This window comes from Giraffa tippelskirchi, chromosome 13 (genome assembly GCF_054371585.1).
Source record: "Giraffa tippelskirchi isolate mGirTip1 chromosome 13, T2T-mGirTip1v1.2.pri, whole genome shotgun sequence".
In the NCBI taxonomy this organism is placed as follows: domain Eukaryota; kingdom Metazoa; phylum Chordata; class Mammalia; order Artiodactyla; family Giraffidae; genus Giraffa; species Giraffa tippelskirchi.
This window is the reverse complement of record NC_137287.1, coordinates 83,901,102-83,914,905: the sequence shown is the minus strand read 5'-3', so window position 1 is coordinate 83,914,905 and position 13,804 is coordinate 83,901,102. Positions and strand designations below refer to the sequence as shown.

General features: G+C 44.0%; 1 long non-coding RNA gene across 1 annotated transcript; it reads right to left on the bottom strand.

The window, feature by feature from the left end:
* Positions 1–2,817: 2,817 nt before the first annotated feature.
* LOC145532833 (uncharacterized) lies at positions 2,818–13,378 on the bottom strand. The gene is made up of 2 exons (XR_014073601.1): positions 12,216–13,378; positions 2,818–5,396 (listed from the first exon to the last, which is right to left on the bottom strand). It is a non-coding gene; the product is annotated as an uncharacterized LOC145532833 (long non-coding RNA).
* Positions 13,379–13,804: the final 426 nt, after the last annotated feature.

The following is a 13,804-nucleotide window of genomic DNA, read 5'->3' as shown; positions in this document are numbered from 1 at the left end:
TTTTTATTCTTAGTTTTCCATTGCCTTCCTTCTACAATTATATTAGAGAACCATTGGAGAGAGAAAACTGTGAAGTGCTGCTTTTTAGAAATGATTATGAAAGCTTTTATCACTGCTATACCCTTAAAAGCCCAGGCAGAGACAGCCTCATGGGGAAGCATTGGAGGCCAGGTCAGAGCGCTGGTGGGCAGGGACGAAGAGGCAGGGGGCTTCTCCCCAGCCTGTGATCTGCCTCTTGTGGGCCAGGGAGCATCCCTCACCCCACCTCTCCCCCCATGAGAATATAGTCAGGTCAGAGTCCCTGCCTATAACCACCAGGATGGAGGAAGATGGCCATGACCCCAAATGGCAGCTATAAGAATATCTGACATCTATTTAAAATCTCAGCAGCTTTCTGCTGCCCTGAAGAAGGAGCTAGTAGGGTTTGGCAAATGGATGCAGAGTTAGGCTGGAGGGGTCAGGAAAGGCCACAGACCAGTTTTGCAACTGAGAGCCAGTGTGCTACTCTAGACTCATGTGGGCCAATGTCATCTCCCCCATTCTGACAAGAGAGGCTTGGCGTGACTTGGAATCTAGGTTCTGCAGGAAGTGATAAAGCAAGGTGCTGTGATGACTGCTTTTCTGACCAGGGCAGCATGAGCTGCATAAACATCCAGACGCTCCTCATTTGATGATGAGCTCAGGCCAAGATGGGCCTCCAAGGGGAAAGCTTTGAGTCTCCTTCTGCTCGCTCCGAGCAGGGCTTGAGAGTCCTACTGGGTTGAGAGGCTCTTCAAGGATCTCAAGTTTGCCCAGCGAGGATGATATCAACCTTCTGTTTTTAATCAGCAGTTCTTCCCCTGAGACCACAGAGAAGATGGGATGCAATCTGTCCCTACCCAGTTCTCGCAGAGCTGCTTCTATAGGAAGAAACAGGGAAGACATCCGATTTCCCAGGTCCTGGTATAGCCCATGGGGTCCCTGCAATATTCTGTTTCTGGAGATTTCTTGGGGGAGAGGGTTGGAGGTGGGAGCTGGCTAAACCAGGGTCCTGGTCCTTTCCCTGTAGGCAGAGGACTCTTGGAAAGGCACTACACCTTAAAGGATTCAGGTCACAAATAAACCTTCGAAAGTCCTTGTAAACATTTTTTAAACGTTCATTTATTAGAATAAAATTCTGACTCTCCCATGTGATGTGAAGGCAACATTATGTGTGGAGCCCTGTATCAAGGTCGCAGGACAAAAATCTCTAGAACTGACCAAGCCCCAATGCAACTGTTGCCATGAGCCTCTGGATCTAAACCTGCCAGGTCCCTGATCCCATATTAGGTAAAATACCCAGCCTGGTACCACTCTATAGCATTCTAACCACTCACCTAATGCCAACATTCCAGTAGGAATTTTCTCTGTCTTGAGGCTATAAAAATCAGCTACTAGCCCAAAAGAGGTCAGCTCTCCCTTGAACTAGTCTGCTGTTCTAACAGTGTCTCCCACTCTAATAACCTTTATTCTTCTTCTCTTATTTTGCCTCATGTCTGGAAATTCTTCTCCAACCTGCAAATGGGCCATGACAATAAGTGCCCCAGGAAACTTCAGAATCCTTCCACACAATACCAAGAAATTTGTGTGGGACCTCCCAGATGGCCCAGTGGTTAAGAATCTGCCTTGTGATGCAGGGGACGTGGGTTCAATCCTTAGTGGGGAAACTAAGATTCCACATGCCGTAGCTAAGTCCAGGAGCCACAGCTACTGAGCCTTCAAGTTCTGGAGCTCGTGAGCCATAAATAGAGGGTCTGTGAGCAGCAACCAAAGATCCCACATGACAAAACTAAGACCCAATGCAGCCAAATAAATAAATAAGTAAAAGTAAAAAAAAAAAAAGAAAGAAGAAACTTGTGAAGTTATTCAACTTTGGGCAAGATCATGTGCAAACTGAGAAGAATTATTACTGTGCATATACCTGTTTCTTCATGCGAAAATTTTGTTTAATGCCAAAATGTTTCTTTGGGTTTTCCTGTAAGTTCTTACGGAAGAAAAAACAAAACCTGAATGATCTTTTGAGCCAACCCAATATATTAATAATCTTTCCTCTCCCACATTCTCCCAAGGGTACTTGCTGAGGTTTAAGGTCACCGTGGGGTCAAAATGGGAGACTCAGTGGCCTAACATGAGCTCTCTTCACATAAAAAAATTCTAATTGTTCACAGGTAAAAATGGTTACCTGTTCATGTAACACCTCCCTGGCACACTCATGCCCAGAACTACTAAGTCCCCAGTAGTCCACTTGTCAAACTCCTATTAGTCCTCTGAGACTCACTCCCAAGGTAACTTCCTGATTGAATCCATCCATAGAGGTCTATCCTGTCCTTTACGTGTGTTTCCACAGAAAAGTGAAAGTGAAAATCGCTCAGTCTCTTCGACCCCATGGACTATACAGTCCAAGGAATTCTCCCAGCCAGAATACTGAAGTGGGTAGCCGTTCCCTTCTCCAGGGGATCTTCCCAACCCAGGGATTGAACCCAGGTCTCCTGAATTGCAGGCCGATTCTTTACCAGCTAAGCCACCAGGAAACAGCAAGTAATAATACTGTTGCATGCATGTGTATTAAGTTGCTTCAGTCATGTCTGACTCTTTGCGAACCTGTGGACTGTAGCCTGCCAGGCCCCTCTGTCCATGGGATTCTTCAGGCAAGAATACTGGAGTGAGTTGCCATGACCTCCTCCAGGGGATCTTCCTGACCTAGGGATCAAACCCATGTCTCTTATGCTTCCTGCATTGGCAGGTAGGTTCTTTACCACTAGTGCCACCTGGAAAGCCCAATAATAACATTAGCTAGTATTTATTGCATGCCTTTATTAAGTGAGTCACTGAATAAATCGTTACTTCTTATATATTGCCAAGTGGTCTATGAGAAATGTTTGAGCTTGGAGATTGAATGTTGGCATCTCTGAAAAGGAGAAAGAACTGGTCCTTGGCAAGAATTGGGACCAGGATGGAAGACTGACAGCATTGCTGTGACTCTGGAGAGAGCGAGGTGGTCTACTTTCAGCTGATTTCATACCGTTGCCATAAGCATGCTCACAAGTGCTAGGAAGCCCAGCAACAGGACCCTGCAAATGCCACTTAGTAAACTTTGTTGTTGTTGTTCAGTCATTAAGTTGTGTCCAGTTCTTTGTGACTTCATGGACGGCAGCACGCCAGGCTTCTCTGTCTTGTACTATCTCTTGGAGTTGGCTCAAATTCTTGTCCATTGAGTTGGTGATGCTATCTCACCATCTCGTCTCCTGCTGCCCACTTCTCCTTTTGCCCTCAATCTTCCCCCAGCATCAGGGTCTTTTCCAATGAGTCGGCTCTTCGCATCAGGTGGCTGAAGTACTGGAGCATCAGCTTTAGCATCAGACCTTCCAATGAATGAATATTCAGGGTTTATTTCCTTTGGAATTGACTGGTTTGATCTCCTTGCAATCCAAGGGACTCTTAGTAAACTACCATGGTTATTAACCAGCAGGATGCTGCAGAGTGCCTTCCTAGCTCTTGTCCTCTAGCACGTTCCCTCGATCGGGAAGCATCCGGCTTTAAATTTGGGAAGACAGGAGATGGCAGACGTCCTGTCCACCAGCATCAGCTGTCGCTGTCCTTTGAGTTGCCAGTGTGACAGCTGGGGAAGAGAGGGTTCAAGTTGACTGGCAGAATGTTTTGCATCGAATGAGTTTGTGCGTAATAATAGTATAATAAATAAGTCTCTAGAGGCACCCGGTTATCGCTTGCATTCCAAAAGTGAGATATGGCCTTACCAGAAGCTCACAGAGCCATCTGTCACCAAATATTAGTCTTGGTGTCAAAGGCTGGACCGGCCTGAGGAAATGGAAAACATCAGCAGAGACAGGCAAATGGTGACACCATGTCTTTCAAAAAAGATTGAAAGGGAGCTACCTCCAGGAGCCAGAGATTTCCAGACCATTTTGAAATAAATATATAAAACCCACTACCCAACGCGGTTAGACTTGGGGTCTTGGGTACTGAATACTAATGAGCTTTCCCGTTGGATGAGTTCACCTTCTGTCACTCGGCGTTTGTTCTTGAGTAATCTAATCCTTATCTGCTTGGATTTGGGGCTGGAATTACTGAGACCTCCTTTAATGTGTTTTTGCCAGTTTGATGCATCAAAATCTGATCATCCCCAAAGCACTCTGCTGATGATACAATCGCTGGTGACAGGAGCACTGAAAGTGGATGAAAGCTTGAGAACTGGATAAAAGCTGTTAGGATTTGTGGTTGTTTGCTTTACTCATTTTTTGTTGTTGTTGTTGTTGTTGTTGAGGAAAGGAAGGAGGGAACTCATGAGCTGACCCGACAGACAACTGAGCATAAACCACCCCACCCATCAATAGCACAACCCTCAGACCACATGGCAACTGGGAAAGCCTGGGGCAGGAGGGCCCAAGAGGCACATTGGCAGTTGGGAAAGGAAATGCATTAGAAGAGCAATTCACTGAGATGAGAAGTTCCAGGACAGCCAAGCCCCAGTGGCCACAAACACAGATTTCATGGGCCTTTCAGAAGGTCTTCGAAAGTCTTCAGCCTGGACTGGCCCTGATAGGTTCTCATCCTGGAGGATGGGTGATGTCCCATGGCCATCAGGACCCTGCAGAGGCCTCCACTGGGAGTTATAGGCATGGGTCCCTAGAGACAGAGTTCAAGCGAGGTCAACTTTGGTGACCAAGTCACAGAATTCCCCTCTGCTCAGGTTTCTCTGTTTCGAACAATCCCTCCCCAGTCTTCCTAGACCAGGGCTGGTGGGCATTGACAGCACAGACGGCAGAGTGGTCCCCACCTCCATCCAGGCCCCTGAGGGCGCCTCGCTAAACAACCCCCTCAAGACTCCTTGGACTAGAGTTCTGCTGTGATTTCGGGAGCCCCTACTTATCAGACGGACTTGTGTGAGACTTGGGAGACTAGTTTGTTATGGTGGCAGGAATGGGAGTTATTGCATTTGTTGTTCAGTTGCTCAGTTGTGCCCGACTCTTTGTGACCCCATGAACTGTAACATATCAGGCTTCCCTGTCCTTCACTATCTCCCAGAGCTTGCTCAAACTCATGTCCATCGAGTTGGTGATGCCATCCAACCATCTCACCCTCTGTCGTCCCCTTCTCCTCCTGCCTTCCGTCTTTCCCAGCATCAGGGTCTTTTCCAATGAGTTGGCTCTTCGAATCAGGTGGCCAAAGTATTGGAGCTTCAGCCTCAGCATCAGTCCCTCCAATGAATATTCAGGATTGATTTCCTTCAGGATTGACTGGTTGGATCTCCTTGCAGTCCAAGGGACTTTCAAGAGTCTTCTCCAACACTGCAATTCAAAAGCATCAGTTCTTTGGAGCTCAGCCATCTCAGTCATTGCATAAAGGGGCCAGGATCCCAGCTGTAAATGATAAAAACATTCTGGAGACAGATGGTGGTGACAGTTGCACAAGGTGAATCTGCTTAAAGCCACTGAGCCATATACTTGAAAATGGGTAAGGCGGTAAATTTCACGTTACGGGTATTTTACCACGATTTTAAAAATTTCATTTTTATTTTTGACCTTGCAGCTTGTGGGATCTTAGTTTCCTGACCATGGATAGAATCTGGGACCCTGGCAGTGAAAACTTGGAGTCCCAATCACTCCAGGGTCCACTAGGGAACTTTTAAAAAAAATAAAGTTTTTTAATTAAAAAAAAATCCAGGGTGGGAGAGGAGTTTCGGGGGGACTGGATACATATATATGTACTGAGTCCCTTTGCTGTTCACCTGAAACTATCACAACCTTGTTAATCAGCTCTACCCCAATGCAAAATAAAAGTTTAAAAAAATTCCATTCTTATGCACAGATAAAAAGGAAACTATGAGCTAATTCAGAAAGTTAACACTGTTTTAAAAGTCCTGTACATATAGAACCCATCCCTGTAAATCAGGTAGATCACGCTTTGATTCAGCCGCTGATACTGAGGTTTGCCAGCATCGCCGCTCTTTGCACCCTGAGGAGCAAGGCTGGGCAGCATTTAAGGCCGCTCCATCGTCCCCAGGACGTTCACCCAGGGACCTGTCACCCATCCTGCAAGTGCCGATATCAGCAACACCCACGCCCTGACTCCTGACTGGCCCACACGGCACAGCCTGGTCTCAGAGCTGTTTAAATGAGGTGAAAAGTATGTGTCGGAAGTAATGAAATCTTTTTCTTGACTTTTATTAGCTGGACTGGGTGAGCCTAAAATGAGGCTGCCAAAATGATCCCTCCAAAAGGAAATCTTGTCCTCTGTTTAAAACCCTTCTATGGTTTCCGAACGTTGACCCAAAGAATAAAGTCCAAACCCCTCTGCATGAGATACAAATCTCTTCACGACCATTTCTTTAAAAAATTATGGATTATTTTTAGCACGCAAGCATGTAGAGAATAACATAGCATAGATGGCATGGGGCCACCACTCAGATTGGATGAATATTTGATAAAAGTTGGCACTTGGCCACATTTGCCTAGCACACTTGGTTTTTAATCTAAAAGAAGCTGTTCAGGGTGCATCATCTCTGTATGCACAGCTCGCCCTACTGTCCTCTTTCCAGGGCTGGTCACTCTCTGCAAGAACTGGTTATGTCTCTTTTGCCTACATTTTACATTTTCACTTCATCTGAACGCCCCTCTCCTTCCCTGTAAATGATACACTGAATTGTTTTGTGTCTTTCACTTTAAGGTGGGTTTTACTCACAGTTTAAATCCTCCAGCAACATGTGCTTCTCATTGTTTTCCTGGAAGTGGCCCCAATTTTTGCCATTTCAAACAATAAAACAATTAACATTTTGATCATGTCTCTTTGTGTTTACAACAGAGTTTCTCCACAGCGACTTTGTTACTAGAAATATAATTAAGCCACAAATGAGAGCTATGTATGTAACTGAAAATGTTCTAGTAGCCACATTAAAAAATATACAAATTGATAACATTAATCTTACTAACGTATTTTAGTTTAATATACCATTTCAACATATAACCAATATGTTAGTGAAACACCCTATTAGTATTTCTTTCATACAAAGTCTTCAAATCCGATATGAATTTCTTGGTTTAGATGAGCCACATTTCAAGCTCTCAGGAAGCTGGTGATGAGTATACGGACAATGTGACTGTCAAGTATATATTTAGAGTTGGAACTGAAATGGAATAGGACCCCATGGTTCTCCATCACACCCCCCATGGCCTCTGCTGCCTTTTCTCTATGGAAATATTTAGCCAAAGAGTAAGTTTAATCAGAGGAGTGAGAACATGCAGAAACAAAGGAAAGATAATATTAGTTTAGTCATTAAGCATAAACAAGGACCTTTAAGTTCCTTCTCAAGGGCTGTAGATAATATTCTGAGCCATATTCTGTGAGCTGTCTGGTAGATACTGAAACCCCCACCAGATGGAAAAGTTTACTACATGATGAGCAGACTATCGCCATGACGTTTGTTGTTACTATTCAGTTGATAAGTTGTGTCCAACTCTTTGTGACTCCATGGACTGTAGCCCACCAGAATCCTCTGTCCATGGGATTTTTCAGCCAAGGAAACTGGAGTGGGTTGCCATTTCCTTCTCCAGGGGATCTTCCTGGACTAGGGGTTGAACCCAGGTCTCCTGCATTGGCAGGCAAATTCTTTACCACTGAACAACCTGGGAAGCCCCAGCCATGACATGAGCTGCCACGATTCCAAGAATTGGCCTCAAGAAATGGAAACAAACCGACCCTGGAACTGAAGATTAATTGTACTTAAAACAATCACAATGATGCTGATCAGACCACCAATGACCAATTTCAAGAGCTGACTGTGCTGTTTCTACATGCAGTGCCTCTGTCCATCTATAAAAGCTCTTGTCCACTGATTGTCAGTGGAGGGAGTCAGCCTTTGGACTGACATCTGCCCTCCCTCCTAGTGGCCAGCATCTGAGCATCTGAAATAAAGCAAACTTTCCTTTCCACCAACCTTGCCTATTTCATTGCTTTTTGAGCTGTGAGCAGCCAGACCCCACTTCCAGTTACAGAACCATAGCATCACAGGTTATGACACCATCTGCAATGGTGCTTGATATAAATGTGCTCTTCAAAGTGTGTGCAGGTTCTTTCCTGGTGCCCTTCCTGACACCCAGAGGGATCTGCCTGCCATCCTTGCCTCGTCCTCTGGGTATAGAAAGCCACCTCGTTGTACTCTCCTTTTGCTGTTTGCTTTTCTGGTAAGTTTGAGTACCTTTTCATGTTTACCACCCATGTAGGTTACTCTTCCTATGAATCACTCATTCTAATCCTTTGTTCATCTTTCTGCATTACATTTTTCTTGTTGATATGTGGTTCTTTATGTATTTTAGCTGCAGAGCTCTGATGGACTTGCATCCTGCAAATGTCGCTTTCCAGTCCATGGTTGTCTTTGCATCTTGCCGGTGTCGTTCTTATACAGAACATTCTAGTTTCAATGTAATATTTATTAATATTTTTCCTTATGAGTTTGTGCATTTTCTATGTGTGTTAAGAAATTCTTCCTTGCTTGGAAGTCATAAAGACAGTTGTCTATCATTTTTTTCTTTAAGAGTTTTAAAGTCTTCATTTTCACTTTAGTTCTTTATTCTAGTTGGAATTTCCTCTGTGTTAAGGGTAATGTATAAATTTTACCCCCTTACACCCATTAGGATGGCTGCTGTCAAAACACACCAGAAAATAACAAGTGTTGGTGAAATTCAAACCCTTATGCACAGTTGGTGGGAATGTATTTAAAATGGTGCAGCCACTGTGGAAAACAGGATGGCAGATCCTCAAGAAATTAAAAACAGAATTACCACATGACTTAGCAATTCTGCTTATGGGGACATACCCAAAAGAATGGCAAGCAGGGTCTCCAAGAGGTAATTTTTATGTTCATAAAAATAAGTGAATAAGAAACCTTATTCACAATAACTAAAACATGGATGCAACTCAGGTGTCCATTGATGGATGAACGGAGAAACAAAATATGGCACAAACATACAATGGAATATTATTGTTGTTTAGTCGCTCAGTCATGTCCAATACTTTTGGGGCTTCATAAATCATAGCCTGACAGGCTTCTCTGTCCATGGGATTTCCCAGGCAAGAATACTGGAGTGGGTATTCCTTCTCCAGAAGATATTCCTGACCCAGGGGTCCAACCCGTGTCGCCTTCATTGGCAGGCAGATTCTTTCCCACTGTACCACCTGGGAAACCATATAATGGAATATTATTCAGTCTTAAAAAAGGAAATTCTGATGTGTGTTACAACATGAATGAACCTTAAGGACATTATATTGAATACAATAAGTCAGTCACAGAAGGCATACTGTATGATCCCCTTATATGAAGTTCTTAGACTAGTTAAAATCATAGAGACAGAAAGTAGAAGGATGAGTGTCAGGGCTGGGGGGAGTGGAGGGCAGAGAGTTATTGTGTGATGGGAACAGAGTTTCAGTTTTACAAGATGAGATGAGTTGTGGAAATAGTTTATTTAAAAATGAAAAATATTTTTATTTATCTTTAAATAAATTAAAATAGACAATTGGCACATCATTATGAATGTATGTGATACGAATGAACTGTACATTTAAAACATGGTTAAGATGGCAAATCTTTTGTACATTTAGCCAGCTAAAAAAATAGAAAAAAATGTACTGAGGAAATGGTGTCAAATGTACCCTGAATGCGTGAATGAATAAATGAGAGAATGAATGAATGAATGGTAGGGGAGAAATAAGGCAGTGAGGGAAGGAAAGAAGATGCCAGGTATTAAGAGATGGCAGTGGAAGGTCGTCCAGATGCTTCGACCTCAGTCTTTGCTGAACAGGGGCAAGGCCACGTCCTGAGCTGGGGGAGGTTGAGGCTCGAGGAGCGGGTATGGGGCTGCTCCCTTCAGAAACTGACAAAGGGTCACTAGAGATGCTGCTATCTGCTGAGATAATTGAAGCAAAATAAATACTTTATGATTGCCACATAACACACTTAGTTTTGTGTTTTGCCATGTGGATTACCAACTGGTCCAGCATCATTCATTGAAAAGTCTGTTACTGCCTCATTGGTTTCTCAAACATCTGTCTGTACCCAGATCTCATGCCTGGGTTTTTTCTGGGGCCTCCATGGCAACCCACTCCAGTATTCCTGCCTGGAGAATTCCACAGACAGAAGAGCCTGGCAGGGTACAGTCCATAGGGTCGCAAAAAGAGTCGGCCACGACTGAGAGACTGAGCAGTATTCTGCTCTGAGTTTCCAGCCCCAGGACCACAGACCTAATGATGATCTTGATAATAAATCTGGATGTTTGCTATGCTAAGATCTTCTCTTTATTATGCAGAACTGTTTGGCCATTTTGAACCTTTAAATTCCTTCCAAGCTTAATGACCAGCTTGTCAACTTCTTGGAAATAATCTGTTGGGATTTTGATTGAAATGGCATTGACTTTCAGGATTAATCTGGACAGAACTTGTGCTTTTGAAAATAGAATCTCATCCATGAATGTGTAGTTCTCTACTGTCAATAGATGTTTAAAATTTCGTCTTTCACTGATGCGTTAAAAACTTTAAGATTTTTCACATGTAATTTTTGATTACTGTAAATGGCATCTTTTAAAAAATATTTTCAAACTCGTTTTCTGGGTGTATCATTATACTGTTGATTATTTTTTTTAACCTCTGAAAAATATTTATTATTTATTTGGCTGTGTTGAGTCTCAGTCGCTAAACACAGCATTTTCATTGAGTCGTGCAGGATCTTTCATTGTGGCACATGGTTTCAGTTGCTCCGCAGCATGTGAGATTGTAGTTCCCTGACCAGTAATTGAACCCATGTCCCCTGCATTGCAAGGCAGAGTCTTTACCAGTGGACCACCAGGAAAGTCCCTATATGGTTGATTGTTGAAATTGCTTTTATATCAAAACTATCACTGGTTCTAATGCTCTTCTCAAGCAGCTGGATCTTCTTTGGAGACAACCTTGGCATCAATCACCCACACTTTGCAGCCTCCCCTCCTTGCTCCCACAGTCTGTAGCCCCTCTTCCTCTCAGGCACCCCTCCAGCCCTTGTCCTTGCTGCACGTGTCCTGCACTGGTCTCATGTGAGGACCATTTCATTTGCACTATATGCCTCTGGGCCTTGCTGGGGTCATTTCTCTGCCTGGAGTGTTCTTGTTCCTCCAGGTACCCCCCCCACCCCATCCTGTGCTAATGTCACCTCCCACGTGAAAGTTCCCCAATTCTGCTGCAGGAGCAATAGTGTTTTTGCTCCTCAGAGCTTCAGGGACAAAGGCATCTACCAAAGGGGCTGTACACAACGTGCTGAGCTTCAGGCTTTTTCACCCTTATTAGAGTGAGGGTGCCCGAGGTCAGTGACTGTATCAGATCCAGCCCTGTACTCCCAAAGACTAGCCCCCCAGAGCCTGACACACAGGAAGTGTCAGGATATGCAGCTTGATCAAGCTGTATCCGAACTTCATTTGGTAGAGCTGGGAGGGTGGTCAACCCAGATCAAGAGTTGAATTCTCAACACTGTGGGTTCCAAGGATTGATTTCATCATATTAACCAAGCTTACAAAGTTTGATTCTTTGACTAGTGTGAAATAAGAGATTGTGAAATACGTATTGATCTCTGCCCCTGGTTTCTGACACAGAGCTCCTAAAACCCCTGGAATTCCCTGGGCAAGGGAGTGTTTTTTTTTTTTCTCCTAATGAGGTGGCTCTGGGGTGGGAATGGGGGTTCCTGGAGAGCTGCAAGAGAGGGAGCTGGACACTGAAAACACAAAGCCATGATTAGAAGCTTGAAACTATCAGCTCCAGGCTCCCCTTCTTTGGAGAGTGCAGAGGGGCTAGAGGTGTGTCGTTTTTTTTAATTGAAGTATAGCTGATTTACAATGTTGTGTTTATTTCTCCTATACAGCAAAGTGATTCAGTTATACATATATACATTCTTTTTTGTATCCTTTTCATTATGGTTAATCACAGGATATTGAATATAGCTCCCTGTGCTCTACAGTAGACCTTGTTGCTTATCCAGTCTCTGTATAATAGTTTGTATCTGCTAATCCCAGACTCCCACTCCATTGCCTCCCCCAATCCCCTCCCCCTTGGCAACCACAAGTCTATTCCCTATGTCTGTGAGCCTGTTTCATAGGCAGGTTCATTTGTGTCATATTTTAGATTACACATGTAAGTGATACGGTATTTGTGTTTCTCTGACTTACTTCACTTAGTATGATAATCTCTAGGTCCATCCATGTTGCTGCAAATGACACCACTCCGTTCTTTTTTATGGCTGAGTAGTATTCTATTGTATATACGTACCAAATCTTCTTTATCCGTTCATCTGTCAATGGACATTCAGGCTGTTGGAAGTGGAGTTAATAATCAATCATGCCTACGTGATGAGGCCACCATAAAATCACCAAAGATTCACAACGTTTCTGGGTTGCTCAGCACGTGGCAGTGCCGGGAGGCGACTGCAGCCAGTGGGGACATGGGAGCTCCGTGCCCTTCCCCCAGATCCCACCCTACACATCTTTGCACCTGGATGGTCTCCGCTGTACTTTTATCATATTTCACGATAAACTGGTAAATGTAAGGAAGGGTTTTGCTGGGTCCTATGAGCCATTCTGACAAATCATCAGACTCAAGTTGTGGGGACCTCAATTTACAGAGCAATCAGATGGAGATTTTGGGAATCTGGGGTCCTACAACCTGTGATTGGCATCTGAAGTAGGGGTTAGCCTTGTGGGACTGAGCCAGGAAACTGTGGGGTCTGCACTAACTCCAGCTATCATAATGGAACTGAATTGTAGGACCTGCAGCCAGTGTCAGAGCATGGGTTGATACAGAAGAAAAGAATGCCAACACTGGGGTCAGTCTTCTGAGTGTGGTAGTTGTTTGAGAGCAAAAGAAAACACAGGTTGTTAACCTGGACTGTGATTCTGCTCTTACCTGGGAAACAAGACAAGCTGTGGGCCCAGTGCACGACCTCCCCAGGAACTTAACCCCGGCAGAGACCCCAAAATAGGTCAGCAAGTTGTTGGTGAGCAGAGCTCCCCCTCCTTATATATTTTCAAAAGTCAATTATCGTCTTTCCCCTAAAGTGTATTTGAAAACGGAAATTTATACCACTTCTTTTTAAACCAGAGTCACTGGAGATAAATAGAAAGTAACTGAAAAGAAAACAAAATGCATAATTTACGATGGAAAATTCTGCCTGATGATGGCGTTGGGCCCCAGGCCTTCCCTACCACTACTGAATGTAAGATACACTTGTGTTGAAGTCCAACATCCACCGAGGCTTTGCTCTGGACCAGCATCAGTGCTCACATGTGTGGCCTGCAGTAGAAGGTATTCAGAGGCATGTTCCATCAGCATCCCTGACAATATCCAGGAAGCATCCTGGCTGAAGGGCCTGTTTTATTTTCTTAGTGGGTATAAGCTGTTTAAACTTGGTAAGATCTAGAATTAAAATTAAAAATGTTTACGAGAGTTTTTAAAGGGTTTACATGCATAGAAAAACTCTGGAAGCGATCACCCAAACGTCAGTAATGTTGACCACTGGACTTGTGTGTGTGTGGACTAATTTTAGATTTTTAGAGAAGCTGCAAAGATCACAGAGTTCTTATGCACCTTTCACTCAGGTTCGGTTTCCTCTAGCGGTACATTCTTCTACTCCCACATTTAAAAAAAAATATTCATTATTTATTTATTTGGCTGCCCCGGGCTTAGTTGTGGCATGTGGGATCTAGTTTCCTGACCATGGATGGAACCCAGACTCCCTGTGCTGGGGGCTTGGATTCTTAGC